The sequence below is a fragment of the Odocoileus virginianus genome, chromosome 12 (assembly GCF_023699985.2).
Source record: "Odocoileus virginianus isolate 20LAN1187 ecotype Illinois chromosome 12, Ovbor_1.2, whole genome shotgun sequence".
NCBI classification, from domain to species: domain Eukaryota; kingdom Metazoa; phylum Chordata; class Mammalia; order Artiodactyla; family Cervidae; genus Odocoileus; species Odocoileus virginianus.
The window spans coordinates 19,074,389-19,091,780 of record NC_069685.1 but is presented as its reverse complement, the minus strand read 5'-3'; the positions used below and the strand labels follow the sequence as shown (position 1 = coordinate 19,091,780).

The 17,392-nt window shown below is 36.6% G+C and overlaps 1 non-coding gene across 1 annotated transcript; it reads right to left on the bottom strand.

The window, feature by feature from the left end:
* Positions 1–1,701: 1,701 nt before the first annotated feature.
* TRNAC-GCA (transfer RNA cysteine (anticodon GCA)) lies at positions 1,702–1,773 on the bottom strand. Its single transcript has one exon. It is a non-coding gene; the product is annotated as a tRNA-Cys (tRNA).
* Between the last annotated feature and the right edge of the window lie 15,619 nt (positions 1,774–17,392).

Below are 17,392 nucleotides of genomic sequence, written 5' to 3'. Positions count from 1 at the left end.
TTTCTACTTAGTAGGGAAAAAAACATTCATAGTGGCTCTAAAAGAACATTTCCATGATCCAGAGCAACAATGATATCCAGGAGCAAAGGGGAAATCCTTTGAGGTGGTATCTCTGCAAAAGCTTTTGAACCACAGAAATACTGTGAAATAGATTCAGCAGACACACTAACAGGATGAATTCTCCAAGAATTAGAACTAATAGAACAATATAAATGATACTTTATAATTTATAATTGCTAAGGTGCTACAAGAAGGAAGTTAAACAGTAATGCAAAATGCTTTGATTGAAAAAGAGGCAGATTAGCAAGAGAAACAAGACCAAATAGTTTAGAAATGAAAACATATGAATGTAAAGTACATACTCTTGAGACAGGCCAAACAGCTGATTAGAAACACAGGAATAAATGTTGATGAACCTGAATATAGGTCTGAGGAAACCATATAGGAGCTGAAAAAAGAGGTAAAGTGATAAGAAACATGAAACAAAATAGATCTAGAGAGTAGAATGAGAGGTTACTTTATTTTTAATGGGAGATTGAGGATGGAGAATAGAAAATAAAGACAAAGCAACACTTGGAGAGGTAATAGTTGAAAAATTTCCCGAAATAGTAAAAAACAAAATAGTGAAGCCACAAAATTACCATATATTCAAGAAGAGTAACAAAATCTGTTTTTACAATGTAAATTCATGATGAATTAAAAATAAATCTTTCTTAAAAAGATATAAATATTGTTATGCTATCAAGATAAAGAACAACAATGTTAACATGTGACAACAACAAAACCACAAAGACTCATTTTATTATGAACATATGACTGTGATATAGTATGACTGTTATTAATAGTATTAAGAATTTACTATGACAAGTGGCAGTATGAACAGGGTAAGACCATATATTGAGAAAATGTATTATAACACAAATATCTTCAAGAATATATAATTCAGCACAAAAGAGCCAACAATCGAACAGAAAGTGTTTTAAAAACTATGATTAGGTAATTCACAGAAGACTAGAATATGAATGGTTAATCATTATATGAAACAACTTTTAAAAGATAGCAAGCATTTGGAAAATATCTCGTTATATTTTTAAAACTACTTTTGAAAGGAAGTATGTAATATCTATAGAAACTAAAACTTACCTTATGATCTAAGAATCCTAACTCAATTGCCATACTTTTGGCAGTCGTTACAGCTTAGGATAAATAAGTGATGCCATATTATAAATGAATTACTATATATTTACTTCCACAGTCTCTCCATTGCTCAAGGCGTGAATTTTAGTACTTTGTCTACCTACCTGACTCTTTAAAGGAAACTACACTGCTGGGAACAGTCACGGAAGAAGGAAAGCATAGGGCATCCCTTGAAGAAGTGACCACTGATTTTTTACCAGAAAGAGACACACAGATCAGCAAAGCTAATCCCGTCTGATACAAAACACTATGCCTAAGTGTCAATTTGCTAAAGTGAAAGTGAAACTGTTAGTACTTAGTCGTGTCCAACTCTTTGAGATCCCAAGGACTGTAGTAAGCCAGGAGTATACTATATTACATACTATATTATGAAAGTGAAAGTGAAGTCGCTCAGTTGTGTCCGACTCTTTGTGACCCCATGGACGGTAACCGTGGGTCCGTGGTCCATGGGATTTCCCAGGCAAAAATACTGGAGTGGGCTGCCATTTCCTTCTCCAGGGGATCTTCCCAAGCCAGGGATCGAACCTGGGTCTCCTGCACTGCAGACAGATGCTTTACCATCTGAGCCACTAGGGAAGCCAGTCATCTATATTACATACTCTATTACAGTCATCTATATTACATACTCTATTACAGTCATCTATACTACATACTCTATTACAGTCATCTATATTACATACTATATTACATACTCTATTACAGTCATCTATATTACATACTCTATTACAGTCATCTATACTACATACTCTATTACAGTCATCTATATTACATACTCTATTACAGTCATCTATACTACATACTCTATTACAGTCATCTATATTACATTCTCTATTACAGTCATCTATATTACATACTCTATTACATACTCTATTACAGTCATCTATATTACATACTCTATTACAGTCATCTATACTACATACTCTATTACAGTCATCTATATTACATACTATATTACATACTCTATTACAGTCATCTATATTACATACTCTATTACAGTCATACTATATTACATACTCTATTACAGTCATCTATACTACATACTCTATTACAGTCATCTATATCACATACTATATTACATACTCTATTACAGTCATATTATATCACAGTCATCTATATTACATACTCTATTACAGTCATACTATATCACAGTCATCTATATTACATACTATATTACATACTCTATTACAGTCATACTATATCACAGTCATCTATATTACATACTATATTACATATTCTATTACAGTCATACTATATCACAGTCATCTATATTATATACTCTATTACAGTCATACTATATTACAGTCATACTATATCACAGTCATCTATATTACATACTATATTACATACTCTATTACAGTCATACTATATCACAGTCATCTATATTACATACTATATTACATACTCTATTACAGTCATAGTATATTACATACTATATTACAGTCGTCTATCTTACATACTATATTACATACTCTATTACAGTCATACTATATTACATACTCTATTACAGTCATCTATATTACATACTATATTACATACTCTATTACAGTCATAGTATATTACATACTATATTACAGTCGTCTATCTTACATACTATATTACATACTCTATTACAGTCATACTATATTACATACTATATTACAGTCATCTATATTACATATTATATTACATACTCTATCACAGTCATACTATATTACATACTATATTACATACTCTATTACAGTCATAGTATATTATAGTCATCTATATTGCATACTGTATTACATACTCTATTACAATCATACTATATTACAGTCATCTAAATTATATACTATATTACAGTCATACTATATTACATACTATATTACAGTCATATGTTCTCTGTACATGGAGTTTTCCAGGCAAGAATATTGGAGTGGGTAGCCTTTCCCTTTTCCAGGGGTCTTCCCGACCCAGGGATCGAACCCAGGTCTCCCACATTGCAGGCAGATTCTTTATTGTCTGAGCCACCAGGGAAATTCCATTTTCTGAGTTAGTCATATATTCTTTCTCCAGAATTTGAGCAGAAAAGTTTTAAGATAACTCCACAGTAGCAGATCTAGAAACAAAATAATGTAGGTAATAAGAAAGAGATCAAAAGAAGAGAATCCTATGAAAAGAATCAGGAAAGAGTTAACTTCCTTTCACTTGGGGAAAAAAAAAAACAACTCTCTCCCACCCTATTAGAAACAGATGTTCTTGAACTCTAAAAAAAGTGTAGATAACATAAAAATATAATTAATATAATTATAAGGCTAAATTGTTGCTGTTTGCATTTTGAGCTATTTTTTTAAGAAAGTGTGTAATTTTATTTTTAATTGGAAGCTTTCACAAGCTAGAGAAATTACTTAACAATCCTATTTACCTAAAAATAAGGCAAATAAAAACCTTTTCCACATTTACGAGTATAATTCTCTTATGTGTTTTTCTCTTATGTGTTTTATGTTTCAAGGATACACTGACTTTATAAACTGAGGTTTAACTGTGATAGCTTAATTTTTTCCCTTAATTTTTGCCTCAGAGTTGGTTCTCCCATTTCCTGATAGAATAGATAATGGAAACTTGGTTCTTCATAACCTGACTTCCGAGTGAGAATTTGGAGGGAGTGGTATATAAAAATAGTGAAATACAAGAAACACAAACCGGCATTGAAAATAATAAGATAAAATCACTCCTTAATTGAGAGTAGGATTATATATTTTGTGCCCCCCAAGGAAAATTATATCCTAACATAAGTCAAGTGTTTCTTTAAAATAACAACTTAGAAAAACAAAAAAACAAGAAATAACTGAAGACATTATAGATGTTAACTCAGCTAGTAGTTTATGAGATATTTTTGAATTAATTATGCTGATACTTTTTAGGCAGTGGTGTAGCATGAAAGTAGTGGTCTGTGGGGATATTGGTCTGATAGTTCTGAGCAGATTCCATTCCCATGGTTGTGAAAATAGAAAGCAGAAGAGACAGGAAGCAGCAGTGAATGCAATAGTTAAAACTCAGCTTGCCCTAAGGAGGAGAGGGGGGAAGGGTGGAGGGAAAGAAGAAAGCAAGAGAAGACAGGTCATGTAAACCATGAGCCAGGAAGTGAATTCTTTAAAATGATGCTTGCCAGAAGCTAAATTCTTGTAAATGTGGGTCTTTTTTTATTTCCCTACGCTGTTACTATTGGAATGAGGACTACTTGGGGACCGGATGGGAAAGAGGTCAGAAGTCACAAAATTGTAGTTTTATGAAGAATATAATTGCTCTGCTTCAGTTTTAACATTAAAAGCTATAGGCCAATGGAAAACAATTTGCCTTCTCATGAACCACCATTTCCAACATTTCTGGGAGATTTATACTATATGAGACACAAATTTTATCCTACAGCATTGGTTTATGTTTTTAAAAATCTGTCTTTAGTTTAGAGGCGCTGGGAGGAGTTGGGAGGGGCTCAAGGGCAGAGAGGAAGTTGTTACTCAGGAATGGCTCCTGCCGCAGTTGGACCAGGAGGAGTCCAAGCGACTTAATAATCGCTGTTATCTAAAGAAGCTGGTCTGTTTCTTATCCAAGTGTCTAGTTTAAAAATAATTTTTGGCCTGTAGACATAAAAAAGTCTCTCAATCATTAAAACCTCAAACATGCTAATCCAGAGTTCAGGTTATTGACTTCAGTGCTTTAAAGATGAAATACAAAAGTACGTCTTCTTACCATAGTATGTGAACGCAAACATATATATCAATTTCAGTGATGAAAATCATGTGTCAGACATATAGCTGTGATTGCCTTAGTGTTAAGAATCAACTAATGAAATAGGTGTTTGATTTCTAAAGTATTTTTACAGTTGCCGTAAACCAATCAGTCATTATCATGTAAACCAAAGCAGAACCACCGTTAAGGAGCAGCTTGAGTAGAATGATGTTAGAAATGTTTAAACTGTAGAGTCTTCTAGAAAAAAAGGAGAGGGAGAATGAGAAATGCTCCTTTTGTATTAATCTCATTTTAAGTCTCATTATAGGAACCTTAGTTAAGCATGAAAATGTATGCTTGCAAAAATTGCACAAACTTAATGTGACTTTTATCAGGCAAAAGTACCTTCACTTTTAAATTCCCTTAGTGTGACTGATTTTACCCTTTAGATAAAATAAGTTTAAATTTCAGGCATTTGACATACCACTATGTCAAATGTATATTGTAGAAATGCCTATCTGTGCTTTCAAGAAGAAAAGTACCTGCTCAAGGGATTATTAACATCCTTTTAAAAGAAAATGCTTGTTCCTTTCTTTAAATTTAAGCTTTTTTTAAAGTCTGCTCTAAAAATACACAATCAGAGGGAACAAATGCTAGATAAATAAAATTATTCAAATACCCAGAGGACATTTTCCTCTTTGCATGGTTAGCAACAGAGTCTAGATTTTCATATTCAGTGGTAGTATCTTTAAAGCTGGAGGTCTCTTTTCCAAGCACTAAATTGCTCAAGAATTTCAGGAACAATTTTTAGTAATCCAATGCTCAAAGAGCTATTATGGTTAATAAACTGTATCCCACCTGGGCTTTGAGTCAGAATACTCAGAGAGCTTCTAGAAATGACAGTATACAGAGAAAGTAAAGGTAAGATACAGTAAATTTTTTTTACCAAAACATAACTTTTTTCATATTCTTAGAATTATTGAACATTAATTTATCATTTCAATATATATTTAAATAACTATGTTATCTCCAATTTCCTCAACTATGAAGTTATACAGAAATAATACATATTGTACTCTATTTAATAATAGCACTTTGTTTCAATAAGACATTGTTTGGGAGGAAAACTATTTTTCTTTCCAGTTTTCTAGATTCTTAACTAGTTCTCTGTACCAAAACACATATTAACAACAGAAAGCATACAAACCTATTTAATCTAAATTTTACCTTACACAGGGGCCCTCATGAGGAAATGCAGATCTGTAGAAATGGTTAAACCTAAACATTTTTATGCTAGGTTCAATGAAGAGTAAAAGTTGTGGGAGAATGTGGTAGGATAGAGGGTATAAGCTTTGTCTTAAACTAGGGGAAACTTAGAAGGTCTGTTGGTTTAGATTCCTTTCAGCACCCCTCTGTCTTCAAAGTTAAGGATGCTTCTTTTCTCTGAGTATAGGGAGGGCACTTCTCACATAAGGCTTTACTGACCAGCTTCATTAGAGAAGCTCAGAGAGTCTTTCTGTCACTCTTCATTTCTCTGTTTCCTTCAGCTTAAAAGGGTCAACATAAAAAAAATAAAAGAGTTAACATGCCAAAGTGCCAGATTTGGGGGTATTGTGACCTGAATCTCATCAGTATCACAGTGGAGACTTCTAGCGTGTGAATTACAGAAAATAAAAGTTAATTAGACAATTAGTGACATTGACCTTATTAAGATATCTGAGTATTTATCAGAGGATGTAATATCTCCATGCTTTCATCAAAATGCAAGACAGACATAGTGTTACCTTAATTGGATTCAAGTAACAGTGAAGGACGACTTTCAGTGGGTGTCCTTATATGAGAAATCTGTAGAGTTAAAGAAGTCTTAAACTCAGTATATTAGGTAGTGTACAAGTTGTTTACATTTGAAACAGGAATTATGTTATTAGAATATATTAGTGAGCACAACGTAATACCCATGTGAAAGTAAGTGTTTCCCCAATATTCTCTTGGGTGTCTGTCTCACCTGAATATCTCCAGAGTTGGTGTAAAAATAGTCTGTCAATGGTTAAAGCAGACTGAGAAATAGCAGTCCTGACTCCTCTGGCTCATTTTCCAAAATACTTTTGGGCACCAGGGAGTGAAGCTTGCTTTTAACTCAGTGGCTGTACAACAAGCATATTCCTCATGGAAAACATGTGTAGGAGGTCATATTTCCTCATCACAGCTTGGGTCACTCCTCTTAGAAAAACAGAAGAAAATGAATGCAATTATTTCACCTCAGTTAATTTCTGACTTTCCCCAATAAGACTTCAGTTTCAAATTATATTTTTGTGAAGAATGAATTTTTCAGCACTTTGGAAGTTTGAGCCGTGTGTGTGTGTGTGAGAGAGAGGGAGAAAGAGACAGAGACAGAGAGAAAAACAGAGAGAAAATGATTTGTGATGTAGTATGGGAATCCTTATCTCTCACTGGATAGTACAGATGGGCTTATTTTTTACTTTAGCTAAATTAAAAAATATATGGTTTGGGGAGAAAAAAAAAGGCTGCTCTTTGGTACTGAACCCAGTGGTCCTGTTGGGCAAATTGTGAAAAAAAAAATTGATTGAAAAGTTTATACTTAAAATATCTTGTACCTCAGCTAAGCAAAGTACTACTCAGAATGTGAGAAGTCCCAGAGCTATCTACTGAAGATACACCAGTACACTGATTTTTGTTTCTTCTTTTTTTGTAACCATCTTTTTCTGTGATCACAACAAACTGTGGAAAATTCTTCAAGAGATGGCCATACCAGACCAATTTATTTGCCTCTTGAGAAATCTGTATGCAGGTCAAAAAGCAACAGTTAGAACTGGGCATGGAACAACAGACTGGTTCCAAATAGGGAAAAGGGTACATCAAGGCTGTATACTATTACCCTGCTTGTTTAACTTATATAGAGTACATCATGCGAAATGCTGGGCTGGGTGAAGTACAAGATGGAGTCAAGATTGCCAGGAGAACTATCAATAACCTCAGATATGCAGATGACACCACCCTTATGGCAGAAAGCAAAGAGGAACTGAAGAACCTCTTGATACTTGATGAAAGTAAAAGAGGAGAGTGAAAAAGCTAGCTTAAAACTCAACATTCAAAAAACTAAAATCATGACATCTGATCCTCTCACTTCAAGGCAAATAAATGGGGAAACAATGGAAAGAGTGACAGACTTTATTTTCTTGGGCTCCAAAATCACTGCAGATGGTGACTGCAGCCACGAAATTAAAAGACACTTGCTCCTTGCAAGAGAAGCTATGACCAACCTAGACAGCATATTAAAAAGCAGAGACATTACTTTGCCAACAAAGGTCAGTCTAGTCAAAGCTATGGTTTTTCCAGCAGTCATGTATGGATGTGAGAGTTGAACCATGAAGAAAGCTGAGCACTGAAGAATTGATGCTTTTGAACTGTGGTGTTGGAGAGGACTCTCAAGAGTCCCTTGAACTGCAAGGAGATCAAGTTAATCAATCCTAAAGGAAATCAGTTCTCAATATTCATTGGAAAGGCTGATGCTGAAGCTGAAGCTCCAATGCTTTGGCCACCTGATGTATATAACTGACTCATTTGAAAAGACCCGGATACTGGGAAAGATTGAAGGCAGGAGAAGGGGATGACAGAGGATGAGATGGTTGGATGGCATAACCAACTCCATGGACATGAGTTTGAGCAAGTTCTGAGAATTGGTGATATACAGGGAAGCCTGGCATGCTGCAGTCCACGGGGTCACAAAGAGCCAGACAGGACTGAGCAACTGAACTGAACTGTCCTTTTCTTTCTATAGTTTCACTTGCTGAGTGACTATTATATGACAAAAGCCATGCTAAGCCTTGTTTGAAAAAGAACTAAAATGAAGACCTTGATCTAATAGAATTTATACCCTAATTGGGAAAATAAATACACATGAAGAAAAGAAATTAAAAATTATTGAGCACATGTTATATTTTAATCACATATTCACACAAACTATATAACTTGTGCTTTGTAAAAGTTCTTTGAGGTGGATGCTATTAAGTTACAAGTGTTGAACATAAGGGCAGTTAATTTCAAAGAGGCCCAAAGTCCTACTGCTAATGAATGCCAGACCTAGGATTTGAGCCAGAGAAGATTCTATCTGCAAGCAATGGATCTTTGTTGTGTACCAAGTCCCTCTCCTCTGGGATGTTTTTCTCCATATAACTTCTTTGCTACATTTCTCACTTTCTATTCAATCATTCCTTAATGAAGGATGTACTCAAGATTTGCAGAAGGGCTCTTGGTGATGACCCCAGTAACAGCTGAGAAGTAACAGAGGCAGATATTTTATACAAACACAAAACATATAAAGTTCTTGTGGATCAAGATGAAGTTGACAGGCGTTTCCTTCAAAAAGATTGTACCCTAACATCACATCCTAGAAAAAGGCTTTTCGAGAAGCCTTTCTTATCTCTTAAGACTTAATTCAAGTGGGCCTTGCTTTGGATTACCATCAGTGATAAGTGAAATTAAATATGGTCAATGTTCAAACTCTTAATGTTATATTGATATATCAGTTTATTGTGGCATTGTTTTTAGACAGTATATTACATGAGGATATACTGATTGAAATGAATAGTTTGTTATGCCAAGAAGTCCAGAATACACTGTGTGAGGACAATTCACAGAAAGAAAACAAGAATTCCAAATTTAAGTTCTGTAATGTACTGATACCATCCAACTCCCCAAAGGACAGAGAGATCTGATTCTGTCAGTATTAAATTGGATTTATATCACCTATTGGTCCTGTTTGATGTTAAGCTTATTGAAATGGCATTACCTGGAGTTGAAGTCACAAAATATATGCTCAATTCTGGATTTGTTTTTATATCAAGTGTGTAATTTGAGACAAAGTATTTTAGTTGTTTGGCCTGAGGTGATCCAGCCCTGAAGTCTACAGGCTCTATGGTAGGGTTAATGGCAACCCCCAAGAGGGCTTATGCCAAAGGGCGCCTCCCAGGACTGCTGCGGCTGGTGGCCTTGCCCCTGTGGGGAGCCACTGCTGATCCATGCCTCCAAAGGAGAGCCTCATCACTAGCAGGTGGATCTGGTTCAGTCTTCTGTGGGGTCCTGGGTCCTGGTGCATACAGGATTTTGTTTATGCCCTCCAAGAGTGGAGTCTCTGCTTCCCCTGGTCCTGTGGAAATCCTGTAATCAAATACTGATGGCTTTCAAAGTCAGACTCCCTGGGGATTCCTAGTCCCTTTGCTGGATCCTTAGGTTGGGAAGCCTGATTCGGGGTTCAGAACCTGCATAACAGTGGGAGAACTTCTTTGGTACTTCTGTTCTCCAGTTTGTGGGTCTCCTACCTGGTGGGTATGGGATTTCATTGTATTGTGATTGTGCCCCTCTCACTGTTTCATTGTGGCTTCTCCTTTGTCTTTGGATGTGGGGTATCTTTCTTTGGTGGGTTCCAGTATTTTCCAGTTCATGGTTGTTCAATAGCTAGTTGCAAATTTGGTGCTCTTACAGGAGATGAGTGCATGTCTTTCGACTCCACCATCTTGAACCAATCTCTTGAGACAAGGCATTTTAATCACTGTTAATCTCAATTTCAGTGGCTGAAAAACAGCAATAGGTAGTGTATTTCATACAAGGTAATACAAATATTAAATGAGGGAAGCTCAATAAAAATGCCTAGTTTAATATCTGGTACAGGGAGCTTAGTACATATCAAATGACACTGGGAATAATTTGTTCAATCAGAAGACCTTGGGACTCAGTGCATCTGACATTTTGATGTATATTACTGAGCATTTGCCCAGGTTAGATCTTGGACGCTTAGACAGTTTATGTACAGTGAACTAAACAGAAAGCCTCTCAAGAAGAAAGAGGGGAGGACAGTGTACAATTTGCCACTTTACTGTTTCAAATAATGTAGTCAAGTTTTACAGTGCCCAAAACAGAAGCAGAGCTCAGAATGCTTCCACAGCAGATAAAAAATAAAGTAGATGTATTAAGAAAAGTCTAGATGATAATTAAAATCATAAAGAGCAGAAAGGCAAAATAAGGAACTAAGAATGGAGTCTGCAATCTGAAATCAGCATCACTATTTTTGTAAGTAATACTTTCAGTTCATAATTTCATTGCACATTTTCTGTTGCTTGGCAATATGCTGTGCACTTAATGTATGTGTCTCCCAAATTGATATGTTGAAGCTCTAACCCACAGTGTGATTGTATTTGGGGGTGGAGCTTTGAGAGTATTCAGATTAGAATGAGGTCATGATGGTACAATTCTCATGATGAGGTTAGTGCTCTTGTAAGAAGAGGGAAAACACCAGAGTCCTCACACTTTCTCCCTTTCTGCCACGTGAGGACACAGGGAAAAGACTACTACTGTCTGCAAGTCAGGAAAAGGGCCTTCACAAAGAACTGAATATGCAGGCACCTCAGTCTTGGTCTTCCTAGCCTGCAGAATTATGAGAAATAGGTGTCTGTTACTTAGGCCATTCAGTCCATGGTATTTTGTTAGGGCAGCCTGAGCTGACAAAGGTACAACATAAGCACTCATTTACAACCACACCCTTCCTCAACATCTCAGGTACTGAAGCTCATGAGTTTAATAAGTTCCTGTTGATTCCCTTGAAATAAGTTATCCTCATTTTTTGAAAAATTAAATCAAGTTGAGGATAATGCACATACCTTAGGTTGAACTCAGGAAATACTCTTTATTTGCTACCAGGTAGGCATTCTGTGCAGAGAAGGCAATGGCACCCCACTCCAGTACTCTTGCCTGGAAAATCCCATGGACGGAGGAGCCTGGTAGGCTGCAGCCCATGGGGTCGCTGAGAGTCAGACACGACTGAGCGACTTCACTTTCACTTTTCACTTTCATGCATTGGAGAAGGAAATGGCAACCCACTCCAATATTCTTGCTTGGAGAATCCCAGGGACGGGGGAGCCTGGTGGGCTGCTGTCTATGGGGTTGCACAGAGTCGGGCATGACTGAAGCGATTTAGAAGCAGCAGCAGCAGCAGCAGGGATTCTGTGAGATTCATTTGAGAAGAATCAGAAATGATGATCAGGGTGCCAGGTGTTGCTGTTGTTCAGTTGCTAAGTCATGTCCAACTCTTTGTAACGCCATGGACTGCAGCACACCAGGCCTTGCTGTCCCTAACCATCTCCTGAAGTCGCCCAGGTTCATGATCACTGAGTCGGTGATATTATCCAACCATCTCCTTCTCTGCTGCCCCCTTCTCCTTTTGCCTTCAATCTTTCCCAGCATCAGAGTCTTTTCCAATGAGTCAGCTCTTCAGGTGGCCAAATTATTGGAGCTTCAGCTTCAGCAGCAGTCCTTCCACAGAATATTCAGGATTGATTTCCTTTAGGATTGATTGGTTTGATCTCCTTGCTGTCCAAGGGACTCTCAAGAGTCTTCTCCAGCACCACAGATTGAAAGCATCAATTCTTTGGCACTCAGCCTTGTTTATGGTCCAACTCTCACACCCATACATGACTATTGGGAAGACTATATCTTTGAGTACACAGACCTTTGTCAGAAAAGTGAGTGTCTCTGCTTTTTAATACACTGTTTAGGTTTGTCATATTCTTCCTTCCAAGGAGCAAATGTCTTTTAATTTCATGACTGCAGTCATCATTTGTAGTGATTTTTGAGCCCAAGAAGAGAAAATCTGTCAGTGCTTCTACTTTTTCCCTTTCTACTTGCCATAAAGTGACAGGACTGAATGCCATGATATTAGTTTTTTGAATGTTCAGTTTTAAGCCAGTTTTTTCACTCTTCTCTTTCACCTTCATCAAGAGGCTCTTTAGCTCCTCTTCACTTTTCTGCCATTAGAGTACTATTGTCTGCATATCTAAGATTGTTGGTATTTCTCCCAGCAATCTTGATTCCAGCTTGTGATTCATCCAGCCTGGCATTTCAGATGATGTACCTTCTATATAAGTTAAATAAACAGAGTGACAATATACAGTTTTGTCATACTCCTTTTCCATTTGAACCAGTCCGTTGTTCCATGTAAATTTCTAACTGTTGCTTCCTGATCAGCATACAGATTTCTCAGGAGACAGGTATGGTGGCCTAATATTTCTATCTCTTTAAGACTTTTCCACAGTTTGTTGAACTGTTGAACTGTCAAAGGCTTTAGCATAGTCAATGAAACAGAAGTAGATATTTCCCTGGAATTCTCTTGCTTTCTGTATGCTCCAATGAATGCTGGCAATTTGATCTCTGGCTCCTCTGCCTTTCTAAACCCAACTTGTAACTCTGGAAGTTCTCAATTCAAGTACTACTGAAGCCTAGCTTGAAGAATTTTGGGTATAACTTTACTAGCTTGGAAAGTGAGCACAACTGTCTGGTACTTTGAACATTGTTTAGCACTGCCCATTTTAGGATTGGGGATGAAAACTGATCTTTTGAGGATCATTGATTCATTCATTCAGTGATTCATTCACTTATTCAAGAAATGCTCTTTATATGCTAACAAGTAGGAATTCTGTATATTTTGAGATTCATTTGAGAAGAAACAGATAGTGATGACCCAAGTGCCATGGATCCCCATTATTAACTAATACAAGGTTTCTTTCTTTTCTTTGCTCTAGTTAAAACCATAAAGAAGGTTACATAAAATTAAATTGAAATCATGAACTTCTAAATTTTAAAAGGAGGAACATGATTGAAAGTGATGTCCATACCTCTGACTTTCATATGTCATTCTATATTAGATTAGCACTGATTTTTTGTGCACTTTTGTCAGTACTTTGTATGTACCAGAATGTGTCTTAGAAGCATTTATTATCATCATCACCACAGTGGATTAAGGTAGGCTCTATCCATAACAGATGAGGGAATAGACTCAGAATAATTATCTTGATGCAACTACTGAGGCAGCTAAACATTTGAGCTGGGGTATTAACCAATGCTGCCAACTCCAAGTCCCAGGCTTTTCCATGTGAAAATGTAATTTCTGATGTCTTTATTAGGTTATATAAATTTAAATGACCTTCTTTCCATGTTTTGAGTACTTTTTCACTGGAGAACCTAGCCTCAGCAAATTCTTAACAACACACAGTAGCAGTAGTAGAAGAGAAGTAAGCACAAGTAAGAATCTAGTTAGAACCTTTACTTATAAACAGAATATTATCTCTTTACCATTTACCAAATGTACAGAACATACCAAGTGTTTTGGTTATAACAGCAATGCAGATGTTTTCCCCTAAGTTTTTCATTTAATTTACATATTTTGAGGGATAATATTTAGGCTAATTTAGGATGCTACTTCCGTTTTTCTATCAGTTACTTTTCTCTTTATAGAATATTAATTTTAATTTCTCTTTTACTGGTGGTTTCCCTTTTATCTTAAAATCAGTTCAGTTTGGGGAACTGAAGAGCAGATTCTGACATCTAACATATATCAGTTCTTCCTTTTTAGGAAAAGGCTAAGAAAACGGATAAGCAATTGTAAAATATATTTTGGTGAATCATGCACTTCTAGGTTAAAAAAAATAAAACCATTATTTCTATTTCTGATAGTAACTAGACATGGTAACTATAATTTAGCCTTCACAAGAAGATAAACCTCATATATTTTCAATGATTTCAGTGCCTCGTGCTGCTACTCTCACAGGAAGAAATTTTATTTTGGAAGTTAGTAAAACATTCAATGGGAAAAACATAATAAGAACTGGGATGATGTGTGTTGGGAGGAGGGTTACAATGTTAAATGTAACATTTAAACCTTGCCTAACAAGGTTTCCCTGAAAAGATGATGTAAGAAAAACTTGAATGAAGTGGGGAAATCTGAGGAAAAAGTGTTCTAGACAGAGAAGCTAGACAAAAACAAGAGTGTGATTAGTGCATTTGCAAAAAGGAAGGTAGCCAGTGTGATTGAGGCAAGGTTAAAGAGGTAACGCATAGCCAGATTATTCACAGGTTTCTGTACATAAAGGGAAAATACATAACATAAAAAGTAGTATAAGGTTTATCCTGGCTGCTGTATTGAGAATATAGTGTAAGGACAAGAATGAAACCAGAAAGACAAATAAGATTATTACAGAAATGCAGTAGAGAAACCCTGGTAGCCTGGACCAAAATGGTAGCTATGGAACTGGTGAGAAGTGTCTGGATATATTTTGAAGGTAAAAATCAACAAGGATTACTGCTGTACTGAATGTGTGGTTTGAAGAAAGTGACGAATCGATGATGACGTCAAGAATTTTGGCCTGAGGGGCTAGCAGGAAAGAGTGGTAGTTATTAATAATTGAGATTGGGAGACCCATGGGAGAAGCAGGTTTAGTGGGTGCAGAGGAGGAATTTAGATTTGGACACATCAAGTTTAAGATGTCTATCACACATTCACAGGAATATGCTGAGATGGCAGCTTGAAATGTGCGTATAGAGTTTAGGAGATGTGAATATGGCTGCTATCATCATATGGATGGTGTCTAAAAGCATGAGATTAGATAAGATCCCCAAGTGAGTAAATGTAGACAGAGATGAAAGCAAATCCAAAATCTGAGCAGCTAGTTAACTCTAACTTTAAGAGATAGACTTGGAAACATCAGCCATCTATACTGTGAGATAATTGTCAAAGTGCAGGAGTAAAACTAGCATAATGTAGTGTATTGAACTTCAAGCTATAGACAGTTTCAAGGAGCCTTTATTCTTTATAAAAGGTGGCATAATTATATCTGAGATAAGAACTTGATAACTTGTATAACCATGAAATTTGTGGATTCTTCAATACACCCTGACATGTAAAATAATAATATTCTCATACAACATTATCTATCAAACATTATGAGGTCAGAATTAAATATGAAATGTTGGGCAGCTGTACTGTTTGTTGTACTACTTAGTCATTGAAGGAATGATCAAAATTATCAAGGTCTTCTTATGGCAGAGAGCTGTATTTCTGCCTCTTTCCATTATGAAACATGATAAATATGGCTGTACATTGTATTATACAGAAAATAAATGGTGGGAAAATCAAATGTTACACCCTAATTAGCATGAACTTTTTTTCAAAGTGCCAGAATACATTAGTGTTTTGTATTCTGATCACTTTGACTTTAAAAATCTAACAATCTTGATACAAAAGCCTATACATTGGGAACATTCATGTGATTTAATAAAGTATAAATTGTGTCCAAGCAGGTTGGCCATAGACTCCTGAAAAGGTAATCTCCCGATATGTCCTCACTGGGAGGACATTTACCGACCAAAAGGGAAAAAAATAATGTACATTGTGATTTTCATATGAAAAGAGAGGCTTTACACAATACTGAAAATTATCACAGAGCAAGACTGTGGGAATATGCATAAAAACAGCATATTTGTCTTGTTAACTATGTCATTATGATAAAAAAATGATGTAACTCCTGACCTTGAGGAATAATAGAAGTGATTTTAAGACCGATAACAAAAGATAAACAATCATAGTGGTCATTTTCTGTTTTTAACACCATATTTGGAGAATAAGCAGGGCCCGCATCTCACAGGAAACAGCTCTGTTGCTTATCTGTGAGCAGTTTCATATTCCAGGAACATCCGCTCCACACGCTCCCTCCATGTGCTCCCTCTGTCCTCGCCGTCTCAGCCCCACCTTGCCTTCTCGCCCCTTCAACACGGGACGGAAATTAGCTTCATCTGCAGCCCTTGATGTTCTTTCTTCCCTTGCTCTTTCAGCCTTGCGCTCTCCCTGTCTGTCTTTGTACTTGGGTCTCCCCTGCACCATATGGCAGCTGAGAGCAGGGAGAGCAATGATCCGGCTCCGAACAAAAGGGGCTGCGGCGTCGGAGCGGCCCGTGAATGCATGGGATGAAGTCGGCCCGTGAATGCATGGGACGCAGTCCGGTACCGCAGCCCTCCGCCCTGTCGGTGAGGACCAGAGGCTTGCTGACATTGCTGACTGTGTGGATGGAGAAAGAGGGAGCTCCCTAGGCCTCAGATTTAAATTCTTTCTCTCTGTGTGTGCTTTTCCCCTGCATTTTGTTGTTGTTGTTGTTTGTTTTTTAATTCTGTGCCCAAATCATGTTTGTTTACTAACGACAAAGTCAGAATGTGTGGCAGAATAGGAAATTAAGGAATTAAAGCAAGTCATCTTATTTACCTGCTTTGAAATATCTCTAGAGAGGATGAAGAAACATACAGCTGTCTACACATGGAAAGGGAATCAGATACATTTCAAGAAGACCATACCCTTTTTTCCTTTCCCCTAAAGAATCATTCCACACATTTACATAAATTAGGCAGCTCATGAAAAACGATATCTGGTTAATACACAGGAATACAGGCATGAAGGAAGGAATTCCGATTATAAGAACTGCAATTTCTAAGATTATGCCTTTTATCGTACATTGCTGTTTAGTATGTCGTTCGAGAAAAAGGGCACATTCTCCGTATTTCCCTTCTTCCCTCTTTCTTGTTCTTCCTGAACTCACATCCTTCTCTTATGCCTAGATATGCATCATGTGCTTCAGTGGAGAATTTCTGCAAAGCAGACACAACATTTATATTAGTG